Source organism: Eleutherodactylus coqui, chromosome 4 (genome assembly GCF_035609145.1).
Source record: "Eleutherodactylus coqui strain aEleCoq1 chromosome 4, aEleCoq1.hap1, whole genome shotgun sequence".
In the NCBI taxonomy this organism is placed as follows: Eukaryota; Metazoa; Chordata; class Amphibia; order Anura; family Eleutherodactylidae; genus Eleutherodactylus; species Eleutherodactylus coqui.
The window spans coordinates 274,199,439-274,214,483 of record NC_089840.1 but is presented as its reverse complement, the minus strand read 5'-3'; the positions used below and the strand labels follow the sequence as shown (position 1 = coordinate 274,214,483).

Genomic DNA, 15,045 nt, shown 5'->3' with positions numbered 1-15,045 from the left:
AGCTACAGCGGACCAGCGGCCGGTATCGCCGCCATCTTGTGGACAGGGCTGACAGACCGCGTGGAGAAGGGCCGAGCAGAGAGGGCACGCAGAGAACCCCTCCTAAAAGAGAAAGGCAGCACCAGGAGTGGCAACAAACAGCTAAGTGAACAGGGGGGAAAGGGCGGCAGCCATTGCACCTTGTATAACCCAGAGACTGGGAACGGAGCCCCTTCCTCACCATACCTAGTGGAGAGACCACAGAGGCAGCCATAGAATATCCCCAGTAGAGGGAAAGGGTGGAACGAACCTCGAAGAAAGTCCCCCACAGGTGACAGTAAGCGACCGCCGCTACCAAAACGCACGCCCCGGGTAAAGAAACCGCAAATCACAGCAGCCGGATGTGACGGGGGTGAAACACCTTACAGGCCAGTGTGAATACCACACATTCAAACCCTGCACTGCGTACAACCGACAGCCTAACTATAAAAGGAGGGGAGAAAAAAAGGAGAAAAAAGAGGACACTTTAATATCCCGCACCATAAACCAGAGGCAAGTAACCCGATACGCTGCAAAACCTCTCCAAATAGGGAAACTCAAAGCAACCTATCATGGGACCTACCAGACAAAACGCAACAGCAGATAAACTAAAAGCGTTTGCTAGAAGCGAAAATCGCAAAGATCCAGGCTCTGATTCCACACCATCAGCCCCAGGGGCTCATCCCCCCCCCCCCAAAAAAGGACACCAATTCAAACCCACCAGAGGGTACAGTTCAAACCCTGCAACAACTATCCGAGCAGTTACTAACCTGCAATCCAAACATCCACGACTACCCTTACTAGTAAAATCGACGAAGTTAAAATGGATGTGAGCCTCCTTAGACAAGACCTCCAAAACCTGAGAGAGAGAGTCACAAACACGGAAGACAGAATATCCACACTAGATGACACTGTTTCTCCAATGTCGGCCGCAATACGAGACCTCACACAAAAAGCTGAATATTGGAGACAAAAAGCAGATGACCTTGAAAATTGTTCACAACGAAATAATCTGCGCATAGTTGGACTGCCGGAACGAACCGAGGGACAAAGACCCGAAGAATTCTTAGAGAAGTGCCTCCGCGAACTTCTTCCCAATGCTGATCTATCACAGGTTTTCGTCATCGAGCGGGCCCACCGTGTGCCAATGAAGCCGCCCATACCCGGGGCCCCACCTAGACCCCTACTAGCAAAATTACTCAACTCTCGTGACAGAGACATTATTCTGCAAGCAGCTAGAAAAGGAGGACACCTACGCCATAACAACGCCGCGGTGTCTATCTTCCCGGATTTCTCAGCAGACCTCCAAAAACAAAGAGCGTCATTCTTCAGTGTTAAAAGGCAACTTTGTGATTTACAGCTCCCGTATTCCATGGTGTATCCAGCACGACTGCGAGTGATCGACGGAGATTGTACCCGCTTCTTTACCTCACCATCTGAAGCAGAAGAATGGTTAACCACTAGACGACGACCAGAAAGACTGTAACGTATACAAAATCTAACCATTTCTTATCTCCCTTTAGGTGTCGGGACTTCCATATTATGCACAAACACGTTGCCAAAATTACGTAATTGTATTGCTAACTCTTAAGACCAAAGATGAATCGCTCCCCCCTTGCCGCCCCCGGCACAACCCCTCCCCCCCCCTTTTTTTTTTCCCTTCTCCTCTCTCTTCCTCCCCCCTCCTCATTCTCACCTCCCCTCTCCCTGAAAGGGAGTCCAACTAACCAACATACAACATGATATGGTCGGTCCACACTATTGTTTCAACAACTCAACAAAACCACAAGTATAGCGAACGTTGAAGCTATGCTGTGTAGGTTTCCCCGAGTAAGAATTAGCCACGAATACTAACACAGGAAGAGAGTATTCAAAGGTAGTACACTACCGCAATGTTTCTAAACTGTATGCATCAGATGCTTAATGTTCCTCCTGTAAATGTACTGAAATACGATTGCATAGTAGGTGACAAAAATGTTGCTGGGCGTGAAGGGGGGACTCCTAGTGGCCAAGATATCATAGAAAATCCTATCCGGACTCAATTAAATCACCTCCGCCAATGGCAGAGATAACCTTTGTGTCCTGGAACGTCAGAGGCATGGGATCTCCCAGAAAGCGAACTACAATAAATTCTTTAATACGCTCCTGGCGACCACATGTATTGTGCCTACAGGAGACCCACCTCACGCCTGAAACTTCTAAACTCTTGCCAAAACCATGGATCCAGTGGTCAGCACACGCATACCACACAACATATTCCAGGGGGGTATCCTTATTGATAGAAAGATCACTTAGATGGGAAGTGGAACATCTGAAAAGAGACTCCGAGGGCAGATTTATTTTCGTAAGATCCAAAATAAATAATGACCCGTATGTCCTCCTATGCTCCTACAATCCACCATCAACGTCAACAGCCCTCCTAGCGGAAGGTATACAATTCGCTTCATTCTCACCAGATGCAACGATTATTTGCATGGGAGACATGAATATGGTCATGGACCCGCTCCTGGACAGATTTGGGGGTGGTGCTCGGGGGGCGGGAGACACGAGCCCGACCCGCCTAGCCTCTATGATCTCGGTGACCGGGTGGCTGGATCTATGGCGAATATTTCACCCACATCAGCAGTTTTCCTGCCACGCAGCCCACAACCATGCGCTGAGTCGAATAGACTACATATTTGGATCCCCCTCACTATTCTCAAGAATTGAATCCATAGAATTCCTCCCAAGAGGGGTGTCAGACCACTCACCAATCCGCATGACTCTCAAAAATTCAGGCTCCCCCGTTATTAAGAGGCACGAACACACCTGTTTTGGCTCTCACTGCTTGGCCCAAATGACCGTATAGCAGACCAAATCCAAATATACTACGAAGCACACGAAGCGAACTCGGACAGGATGCTGGTATGGAAGGCCTTTAAACCATATCTCAGAGGTTGCTTCAAATCCTCAATCTCCTTTATTTAAAAAACCACAGCAAAGGAAGGAGAATAGAGATGAGCGAGCACCAAAATGCTCGGGTGCTCGTTACTCGAGACGAACTTTTCGCGATGCTCGAGGGTTCGTTTCGAATAACGAACTCCATTGAAGTCAATGGGCGACCCGAGCATTTTTGTATATCGCCGATGCTCGCTAAGGTTTTCATTTGTGAAAATCGGGGCAATTCAAGAAAGTGATGGGAACGACACAGCAACGGATAGGGCAGGTGAGGGGCTACATGTTGGGCTGCATCTCAAGTTCACAGGTCCCACTATTAAGCCACAATAGCGGCAAGAGTTGCCCCCCCCCAACAACTTTTACTTCTGAAAAGCCCTCATTAGCAATGCATACCTTAGCTAAGCACCACACTACCTCCAACAAAGCACAATCACTGCCTGCATGACACTCCGCTGCCACTTCTCCTGGGTTACATGCTGCCCAACCCCCCCCCCCACGACCCAGTGTCCACAGCGCACACCAAATTGTCCCTGCGCAGCCTTCAGCTGCCCTCATGCCACGCCACCCTCATGTCTATTTATAAGTGCGTCTGCCAGAGGAACCGCAGGCACACACTGCAGAGGGTTGGCACGGCTAGGCAGCGACCCTCTTTAAAAGGGGCGCAGCGATAGCCCACAATGCTGTACAGAAGCAATGAGAAATATAATCCTGTGCCACCGCCATCAGGAGCTGCACACATGGGCATAGCAATGGGGAACCCATGTGCCACACACTATTCATTCTGTCAAGGTGTCTGCATGCCCCAGTCAGACCGCGGTTTTTTATAAATAGTCACAGGTAGGTACAACTCCGCAATGGGAATTCCGTGTGCACCCACAGCATGGGTTGCTCCCTGGAACCCACCCGCTGTACATAAATGTATCCCATTGTAGTGCCCTGGACAGCAGAGCTAACGTCAGATGAAATGCAGGTGGGCTTCAGCCCACACTGCATGCCCCAGTCCGACTGGGGTTCTTTAGAAGTGGACACAGATGCATTTACAACTCCCTGTGGACCCACAGCATGGGTGGCTCCCTGGAACCCACCGGCGGTACATAAAAATATCCATTGCCCATTACAGCTGAGGTAATAATGTCATGTTTAATGCAGGTGGGCTTCGGCCCACACTGCATGCCCCAGTCAGACTGGGGTTCTTTAGAAGTGGACACATGTAGTTACAACTCTCTGTGGACCCACAGCATGGGTGGGTGCCAGGAAGCCACCGGCGGTACATAAATATATCCCATTGCATTGCCCATCACAGCTGAGGTAATAATGTCATGTTTAATGCAGGTGGGCTTCGGCCCACACTGCATGCCCCAGTCAGACTGGGGTTCTTTAGAAGTGGACACATGTAGTTACAACTCCCTGTGGACCAACAGCATGGGTGGCTCCCTGGAACCCACCGGCGGTACATAAAAATATCCCATTGCATTGCCCATCACAGCTGATGTTATGTCAGCTGTAATGCAGGCAGGCAAAAAATTAATTGGATTACACTGTAGGCGAGGGCCCACAAAAATTGGTGTACCAACAGTACTTATGTACCTGAGAAAAATTGCCCATGCCCAACCGAGAGGGCAGGTGAAACCCATTAATGGCTTTGGTTAATGTGGCTTAATTGGTAACTAGGCCTGGAGGCAGCCCAGTTAAAATAAAAATTGGTTGAGGTGAAAGTTTCAACGCTTTAATGAGCATTGAAACATATAAAAATTGTTTACAAAAATTATATGACTGAGCCTTGTGGGCCTAAGAAAAATTGCCTGTTCGGCGTGATTACGTCAGGTTTCAGGAGGAGGAGCAGGAGGAGGAGGATGAATATTATACACAGATTGATGAAGCAAAAAGGTCCCCGTTTTTGATGGTGATAGAGAACGATGCTTCCATCCGCGGGTGCAGCCTACGTAATGCTTAGGTATCGCTGCTGTCCGCTGGTGGAGAAGAGAAGTCTGGGGAAATCCAGGCTTTGTTCATCTTGATGAGTGTAAGCCTGTCGGCACTGTCGGTTGACAGGTGGGTACGCTTATCCGTGATGATTCCCCCAGCCACACTAAACACACTCTCTGACAAGACGCTAGCCGCAGGACAAGCAAGCACCTCCAGGGCATACAGCGCGAGTTCAGGCCACGTGTCCAGCTTCGACACCCAGTAGTTGTAGGGAGCAGAGGCGTCAACGAGGACGGTCGTGCAATCGGCTATGTACTCCCTCACCATCCTTTTACAGTGCTCCCGCCAACTCAGCCTTGACTGGGGACCGGTGACACAGTCTTGCTGGGGAGCCATAAAGCTGTCAAAGGCCTTAGAGAGTGTTCCCCTGCCTGCGCTGTACATGCTGCCTGATCTCTGCGCCTCCCCTGCTACCTGGGCCGCGGAAATGCGCCTTCGGCCACTAGCGCTGTCGGATGGGAAGTTTACCATCAGTTTGTCCACCAGCGCCCTGTGGTATAGCATCATTCTCGAACCCCTTTCCTCTTCGGGAATGAGAGTGGAAAGGCTCTCCTTATACCGTGGATCGAGCAGTGTGTACACCCAGTAATCCGTAGTGGCCAGAATGCGTGTAACGCGAGGGTCACGAGAAAGGCATCCTAACATGAAGTCAGCCATGTGTGCCAGGGTACCTGTACGCAACACATGGCTGTCCTCACTCGGAAGATCACTTTCAGGATCCTCCTCCTCCTCCTCCTCCTCTGGCCATACACGCTGAAAGGATGACAGGCAAGCTGTATCTGTACCCTCAGCAGTGGGCCAAGCTGTCTCTTCCCCCTCCTCCCCCTCCTCCTCCTCTGGCCATACACGCTGAAAGGATGACAGGCAAGCAGCATCTGTCCCCTCAGCAGTGGGACAAGCTGTCTCTTCCCCCTCCTCCTCATGCTCCTCCCCCTCCTCCTCAACGTGCTGAGATATAGACATGAGGTTGCTCTGACTATCCAGCGACATACTGTCTTCCCCTGCCTCCGTTTCTGATTCCAAAGCATCTGCCTTTATGCTTTGCAGGGAACTTCTCAAGAGGCATAGCAGAGGAATGGTGACGCTAATGATTGCAGCATCCCCGCTCACCATCTGGGTAGACTCCTCAAATTTTCCAAGGACCTGGCAGATGGCTGCCAACCAGGCCCACTCTTCTGTAAATAATTGAGGAGGCTGACTCCCACTGCGCCGCGCAAGTTGGAGTTGGTATTCGACTATAGCTCTACGCTGCTCATAGAGTCTGGCCAACATGTGGAGCGTAGAGTTCCACTGTGTGGGCACGTCGCACAGCAGTCGGTGCACTGGCAGATTAAACCGATGTTGCAGTATCCGCAGGGTGGCAGTGTGCATGTGGGATTTGCGGAAATGTGCGCAGAGCTGGCGCACCTTTCCGAGCAGGTATGACAAGTGGGGGTAGCTTTTCAGAAAGCGCTGAACCACCAAATTAAAGACATGGGCCAGGCATGGCACGTGCGTGAGGCTGCCGAGCTGCAGAGCCGCCACCAGGTTTCAGCCGTTGTCACACACGACCATGCCCGGTTGGAGGCTCAGCGGCGCAAGCCAGCGGTCGGTCTGCTCTGTCAGACCCTGCAGCAGTTCGTGGGCCGTGTGGCTCTTCTCTCCTAAGCTGAGTAGTTTCAGCACGGCCTGCTGACGCTTGCCCACCGCTGTGCTGCCACGCCGCGTGACACCGACTGCTGGCGACGTGCTGCTGCTGCTGACACATCTTGATTGCGAGACAGAGGTTGCGTAGGAGGAGGAGGAGGAGGGTGGTTTAGTGGAGGAAGCATACACCCCCGCAGATACCACCACCGAGCTGGGGCACGCAATTTGGGGGGTGGGTAGGACGTGAGCGGTCCCAGGCTCTGACTCTGTCCCAGCCTCCACTAAATTCACCCAATGTGCCGTCAGGGAGATATAGTGGCCCTGCCCGCCTGTGCTTGTCCACGTGTCTGTTGTTAAGTGGACCTTGGCAGTAACCGCGTTGGTGAGGGCGCGTACAATGTTGCGGGAGACGTGGTCGTGCAGGCCTGGGACGGCACATCGGGAAAAGTAGTGGCGACTGGGAACCGAGTAGCGCGGGGCCGCCGCCGCCATCATGCTTTTGAAAGCCTCCGTTTTCACAAGCCTATACGGCAGCATCTCTAGGCTGATCAATTTTTGCAATGTGCACGTTTAACGCTTGAGCGTGCGGGTGCGTGGCGTCGTACTTGCGCTTGCGCTCAAACAGTGGCGCTAGCGACGTCTGGACGCTACGCTGAGAGACATTGCTGGATGGGGCCGAGGACAGCGGAGGTGAGGGTGTGGGTGCAGGCCAGGAGACGGTACTGCCTGTGTCCTCAGAGGGGGGTTGGATCTCAGTGGCAGGTTGGGGCACAGGGGGAGAGACAGTGGTGCAAACCGGAGGCGGTGAACGGGCATCGTCCCACCTTGTGGGGTGCTTGGCCATCATATGCCTGCGCATGCTGGTGGTGGTGCCTCCCCAGCTGATCTTGGCGCGACAAAGGTTGCACACCACTGTTCGTCGGTCGTCAGGCGTCTCTGTGAAAAACTGCCACACCTTAGAGCACCTTGACCTCTGCAGGGTGGCATGGCGCGAGGGGGCGCTTTGGGAACCAGTTGGTGGATTATTCGGTCTGGCCCTGCCTCTACCCCTGGCCACCGCACTGGCTCGGCCTGTGCCCACACCCTGACTTGGGCCTCCGCGTCCTCACCCGCGTCCACGTCCTATAGGCCTACCCCTACCCCTCAGCATGGTGTATTAGCAGTAGTGCAGAAACAGAACACTGTAATTAAATGTGCCGCTTATTGGCCTGTGGTTGGAGCCTGACTTCGTTTACGGAACCCCAGGAAATAATTTGGCGCACGCCTGCTGTAACACTTAGCTGGCTGCGTATTTATTTGGAGAACTACTACCCCCAGCAGACACGGACCCAGAACACTGAGCACAGTGACAGGCAGGCCAAATAAATTTTTTTGAAAAGTACCACACTGCGTATATTCAATCAATAATATATGTCTTCTGGCCCTGCCTACACAATTCTGTCCCTGGAGTGTGTCACGGAACTGCAGTGTTGCGCTGTTATTAACTGCAACAGAGCGGTGATTTCAGAGCCAGGAAATAATTTGGTGCACGCCTGCTGTAACACTTAGCTGGCTGCGTATGATTTTGGAGAACTACTACCCCCAGCAGACACGGACCCAGAACACTGAGCACAGTGACAGGCAGGCTAAATAGATTTTTTTCCAATATTTTTTTGAAAAGGACCACTGCGTATATTCAATCTATAATATATGTTTTCTGGCCCTGCCTACACAATTCTGTCCCTGGAGTATTACTGCAGGGCGCAATGCTCTGCACGGCCGATATACCAAAAAAAAAAAAAGTGCAACACTGCTAAAAGCAGCCTCCACACTACTGCACACGGTTAGATGTGGCCCTAAGAAGGACCGTTGGGGCTCTTGAAGCCTACAATAACTCCTAACGCTCTCCCTGCCTCCACACTTCTGTCCCTGGACTATTACTGCAGGGCGCAATGCTCTGCACGGCCGATATACCAAAAAAAAAAAATGTGCAACACTGCTAAAAGCAGCCTCCACACTACTGCACACGGTTAGATGTGGCCCTAAGAAGGACCGTTGGGGTTCTTGAAGCCTACAATAACTCCTAACACTCTCCCTACAGCAGCTCCAACACGATACCACTGTCCCTCAGCTATGTCACAACGCATCTGAGGCGAGCCGCGGGAGGGGCCGATTTTTATACTCGGGTGACACCTGATCTCCCCAGCCACTCACTGCAGGGGGGTGGTATAGGGCTTGAACGTCGCAGGGGGAAGTTGTAATGCCTTCCCTGTCTTTCAATTGGCCAGAAAAGTGCGCTAACGTCTCAGAGATGAAAGTGAAAGTAACTCGAACATCGCGTGGTACTCGTTACGAGTAACGAGCATCCCGAACACGCTAATACTCGAACGAGTATCAAGCTCGGACGAGTACGTTCGCTCATCTCTAAAGGAGAACAATTGGCAGAACAATGCCAACAACTAGAAAAAGAATTCATATCTGACCCCTCAAACACTAAAAGAGACAAATGGCTACAAGCAGAGAGTATCTGGTATACCTAAAAAAGAAGGCCCAGAGAAAATTATTCTTTACCCGTCAATCCTTCTTCGAATTAGGTAACCAGTCCAGTAAATTACTAGCCTATATGGCCCGACAAGAGACTGCCTTCCCGTCTATACTTAGAATCAAATCAACTGAGGGCACAATAATTACAGACCCCAAAGATATATTAGGTAGATTCCAACAATTTTACCATGACCTATACCAATCCCAAACTAACTACACTTCAGCAGAACTAGAGACTTACCTATCCAATATAACATTCCCAGTACTACAAGAAACACATAGATCCCTACTAGACTGCCCCATTACAAAAGAAGAGATAGAGGAGGCAATGAAGGACATGGCAAATATAAGACCCCGGGCACAGACAGCCTACCAGTAGAGGTCTACCTACACTATAGAGAGGAAATAACACCACAATTACTCTCGTTATATGAATATATATTTGAAAAGGAACACCTCCCAGAGTCGATGCTAGAGGCCAACATAGTCCTCATCCTAAAACCCGATAAAAACCCAGAAGAGTGCGGATCATATAGACCTATCTCTCTCTTAAACACAGATTATAAAATCCTTACCAAAGTGTTAGCTTCTAGACTGAATCAAGCAATCAAAGACATCATACACCCGGACCAATCCGGTTTCATCCCGGGAATGTCCATGTCAGACAACATCAGAAGGACGCAGGTAATCACGCAGGTGGGATGGAGGTGGAGATCGAATTGGGCTTTGGCCTCGCTGGACGCAGCTAAGGCATTCGACTCAGTAGAATGGCCATACCTGATAGAGGTCCTGCGAAAATTCGGATTCGGAGAATCGTTTATTAAATGGGTTTCTATCCTATATAGTGCCTTGACGGCCAGAACAGTGGCCTGATCTCCACCTCCTTCCCACTCTACAGGGGGACCCAACAGGGTTGCCCGCATCTCCCCCCTCCTATTTGCAATTGCCATAGAACCCCTGGCCTTAAAGATCCGACAACACACACTATACAAGGGAATCCAGATTGGACCCAGAGAAGACAGGATAGGACTATATGCAGATGATATAATACTCTACATGTCAGAACCCTAAAGTACCCTACCGCTGGCCATCTCTCAAATAGATGAATTCGGAAATTTCTCAGGCTTACGTATTAATTGGCAGAAGTCTACCCTTATGCCGCTGAGAGAGGAGGAATGGAGGACGGGAGAAGTGTATCACAACCTACAAATTGTTCCCCAATTCAAATACTTAGGGATCTATATCACCAAAGACGACACCCAAAGTTTTGATCTAAATATCGCACCTCTAATGACAACCCTACAACTAAAACTAAAAGCCTGGAGCCCCCTACCATTATCTGTAGCAGGTAGAGTAAACCTTATTAAAATGATAATACTCCCCAAATATTTATACCGTTTGGAACACGCAGAAACAACTATACCACAGAAAGTCTTTAAAAAAACCAACTCATTAATAACATCATTCATCTGGGGGAAATCCAGAGCCAAACTTCGCATGGAGACTCTACAAAAACCCAAAGAACTAGCAGGGATGGCATTACCAGACTTCAAAATATATTATCTAGCGGGGCAAGTCAGATATATACGCTACTGGCTGTCGGGCTCTCCTCTCCCGAACTCCGAGCACCATCTAATGTTCTTCCTCTCTGAGGTATCGCTCTGGATCCTCCTGGAAAAACCAGGACTGTTGACTAGACAGATGCTGCCCATCCACAGACTTGCAGCAAGTGTCTGGAAGGCATGTAAGCAATTGACTAAACAGGAAGACACCCCCCTGGAAACCCCCTTATGGAATAACAGAGCATTGCCACATTTATTGAACCTATTAGACAGACAATTTTGGTCCAACCTGGGAATTACCACGCTAGAACACCTATATATTGATGGAATACTAGTCTCCTTTGAGCAACTACAGCAACTATACCAGGTACCTAGAACAGGCTTCTTTAGATACCTACAACTCAGATACGCACTGACAACCCAATTCCCAGAACCCAGACGACCCTTCTCCACATACCCACTAATAGGTATACTGCGCACCCAAGGTCCCAGGGGCCTAATTTCGACGCTATATACTCTTCTATTATACTCTAAGATCCCCAACACACAAATGGCGGTGCTGGAAAGATGGAGAGAACTGACTAATGAGGACTGGGAATCCGCAATGACTACGTACACTGGGGTCTCACCAGCCGCAAACAATAAACTAACCCATTTATATATTCTGCACCAATGTTATCTAACACCAACTAGACTCCACAAAATGAATAGATCAGCTACCAGTCAATGCCACCGCTGTTGCGCACCCAACGCAAACTTTAACCACCTGATTTGGGGCTGCCCGATGGTATACACGTACTGGCAAGAGGTCACACAGTTCCTAACCCAATTAATGGGAATACCAATACCACCGGACCCAGTAATGTGTCTGTTAGGTGTCACAGATGAAGAACAATGGCAACACTATGATAAAATATTCCTCACTAAAGTATTATTAGTTATAGCGCTATGATGGATGGACAGACGCCCCCCGACAATCACAAAATGGCAGAGTATCATTAACTCTGTCCTACCATACGAAAAAATAGTCCACAAAAACAGAAAATATCCCAAAAAATTCGATAAGGTTTGCGGGACCTGGTGCGGGTCAACAAACACAAACTTCACACAAGAAATGTTTCAAAATTTATTAAGACGAACCACACCCAGGCTTGATATGTAAAATAAGTAGCAACGTCATTAATACTATAGATGCACGTATTAATATATACTTGATAAATGCAGAGAAAATGTAACGTATTTGTGTACCGAATATCGACTCCAAAGAGCTCTCTGATGTATGCAAAGTTAACCTAATTGTTATTGTATGTAATGCATACTGTTCAATAAAACGAGTTTAAAAAAAAAAAGAATTCCCTGCTGCTACATCTGCCACATCTGTGACAGATGCAGCAGAGGAATTCTTCAATTCCCTACCGCAGCTGTCACACATGACAGCTGCGGTAGAGGATCCTGCTGCCGCTACCCATAAGTGGATTTCAGGGAAGGGCTTTAATATAGGCCCTTCCCTGAAAAACCAGAAAAAAAATAGTGTAAAAAATAAAACGCCTCTTGGCCTGCTACCTGACCCTGACAGTAGGCAAGGGAGAATACCAAACCACAGTATGAATAACCAAGGGAAAGGGGAACTTAATTGAAAGATGCACAGTAAACTCCAGGAGAATCTGGACACAGCTACAACAACCATGACCAACTGAACTAAAAGCAGGACTTGCAAGCAGACATCCAACAACGACTGGCAACCACCAAAACACTTACTAAAAATTCCAACACACATAAGCAGATGCAATAGCAAAAATATGTATGAGGCATTGGTTCTTATTTAAGCTGCTAAGATCCTTAAGCTCACAAGCCCACGACAAGGGTCCTCATTGTCTCGTTAGTCCCTATACTAGCAAGACAACTAAATCCCAGGACTCTTGCTTACAAGCGGGGTGATTGTGCCAGTAGGGGAAGCCCCACACTGGAACGTAGAGGCCTATTTTCCTCTAGTTGGCATACATTTGCTGAACAGGACACAGTTCACACACAGACAAGGGACATACAACTTGAACAGGGAGCTGATCACGCAAAGAGTCTGGTCACTTACACAGATACTGACAATGTTGCTGTTCACATGAACAACATGGAATTCCACCCAGAAATTAATGCAAGCAACACCACAGCAGAACATGCAGAACTCCAAAAAACAAGGTTCTTAAAGGAAATTAGGTAAAATAGCAAAAGGAATAAATGACCAGCACCCTCTAGAAGAGCGGCTGGCATTTATATGAGGCAGACCAGTGGTGATTGGCTGGCTGGAGAACTCAACACTCAGCCACAAAAATCATCCCACACCTGTGCTCCTGGAAGCCCATAGTACTAAAGGTCCCAGGAGCACAGTGTGAGACGAGCTGATTCTTATATAGGTTCATACCACATACAGCATCTGTTGACTATCGCCTAGTGTGAAGAGGAGAATCTTCCAGATAAAAGATTCATTTCTTAATTATGGCCTTTGCAGCAGTAAAGTGACTCTGAATTGGCTACACTTTGAGGAGCACCGGACCCTCCTTATCTGCTCCAGATTGTAACTACAAGGTACTGTCGTACGGGGTCTTATTGAAGGATGATCGGGGTCAGTTTCTTTACACTTTTAAGCCTTTTTATGTTTGGTAGAGTTCGTACATCACGTCATTGATAACAGAAGATGGTCACCTTCCAGCATTGGCTTTTTCTGGTGTATCACTGATGGCTCTTCCTGACGAGGAACACTGAAAACATTATACCCGTATTTTGTGATACACATAACTAGGCGATAGCGTACCATTAAAAAGAACACAAGCATGTAAGGTTTTACACATTTATTAGTGATTGGTAACAACTTTGAGACTTAACTATATATATAATAATGTGAAATTTTCCACAAACATGGTGGGTATATAAATGTGCTTTCTGGGTTCTAGTTGATTTTTAGATAACAGACTTTATTTTGAAATTGCATGTATTTCTTATTCCTGTAATACATGTAACTAAACTTTTAATGTTGGATTTTTTTTACTTGTACCATTTATCAGTTAATTTGCCAAATGCAAAATATTTGTTTTTTCCTGTGAGTTTTTGACTTTCAAGTAAAATATTCCCCACATTCAGGATATGAAAATGGTTTCTCCCCTGAGTGACTTCTCTGATGTCCAAGAAGATTTGATTCAGCTGTAAACATTTACCACATTCAGAACATTTATAGTTTCTCACCTTTTGTGAATTCTCTGATGAGAAGTAAGATTTGATTTATGGTTGAAACCTTTATCACATTCTGTACATAAATATGGTTTTTCCCCTGTGTGAGTTCTCTGATGTGCAACAATATGCGATTTCTGGCTAAAACATTTCTCACACTCTCCACGTGAATATGGCTTCTCCCCTGTGTGAATTCTCTGATGTGTGACAAGATTTGATTTTTGAGTAAAAAGGTTCCCACATTCAGAACACGAAAATGGCTTCTCCTTTGTGTGAATTTTCTCATGTTTAACAAGAGCCACTTTATTGTAAAAACATTTTCTACATTCAGTACGTGAAAATGGCTTCTCCCCCGTGTGAAATTTCTGATGTACAGTAAGATCTGATTTTCGGTTAAAACATTTCCCTCATTCAGAACATAAAAATGGCTTCTCCCCTGTGTGAGATTTCTCATGTCTAACAAAAGCCAGTTTATTGCTAAAACATTTCCCACATTCAGAACATGAAAATGATTTCTCCGCTGCGTGAATTCTCTGATGTACAGCAAGATCTGATTTTCGGAGAAAACATTTCCCACATTCAGAACATGAAAATGATTTCTCCGCTGCATGAATTTTCTGATGTAGCACAAAATTTGATTTCCTGTTAAAACATTTCCCACATTCAGAACATGAATATGGCTTCTCCCCTGTGTGAATTCTCTGATGTACAGCAAGATCTGATTTTCGGAGAAAACATTTCCCACATTCAGAACATGAATATGGCTTCTCCCCTGTGTGAATTCTCTGATGTACAGCAAGATCTGATTTATTGTTAAAACATTGCACACATTCAGAACATGAAAATGGCTTCTCTCCTGTGTGAATTCTCTGATGAAACACAAGATTTGATTTATTGTTAAAACATTTCCCACATTCAGAACATGAATACGGCTTCTCCCCTGTGTGAATTCTCTGATGTTCCACTAGATTTGATTTTCGGTTAAAACATTTCCCACATTCAGAACATGAATATGGCTTTTCTCCTGTGTGAATTCTCTGATGTCTAACAAAATCTGATTTGTTTATAAAACATTTCCCACATTCAGAACATGAATATGGCGGCTTCTCCTCTGTGTGAACTCTTTGATGTTGAACATTTGTTTTGTAAATTGTATTTTGTTTAACATTCTGTA

General features: G+C 47.4%; 2 pseudogenes; both read right to left on the bottom strand.

Annotated features, from left to right (window-relative positions):
• The window catches only part of LOC136626708 (zinc finger protein 850-like), a 190,551-nt pseudogene that overhangs the window by 79,348 nt on the left and 96,158 nt on the right, over positions 1 to 15,045 (bottom strand).
• The window catches only part of LOC136624509 (zinc finger protein 585A-like), a 43,376-nt pseudogene continuing 41,841 nt past the window's right edge, over positions 13,511 to 15,045 (bottom strand).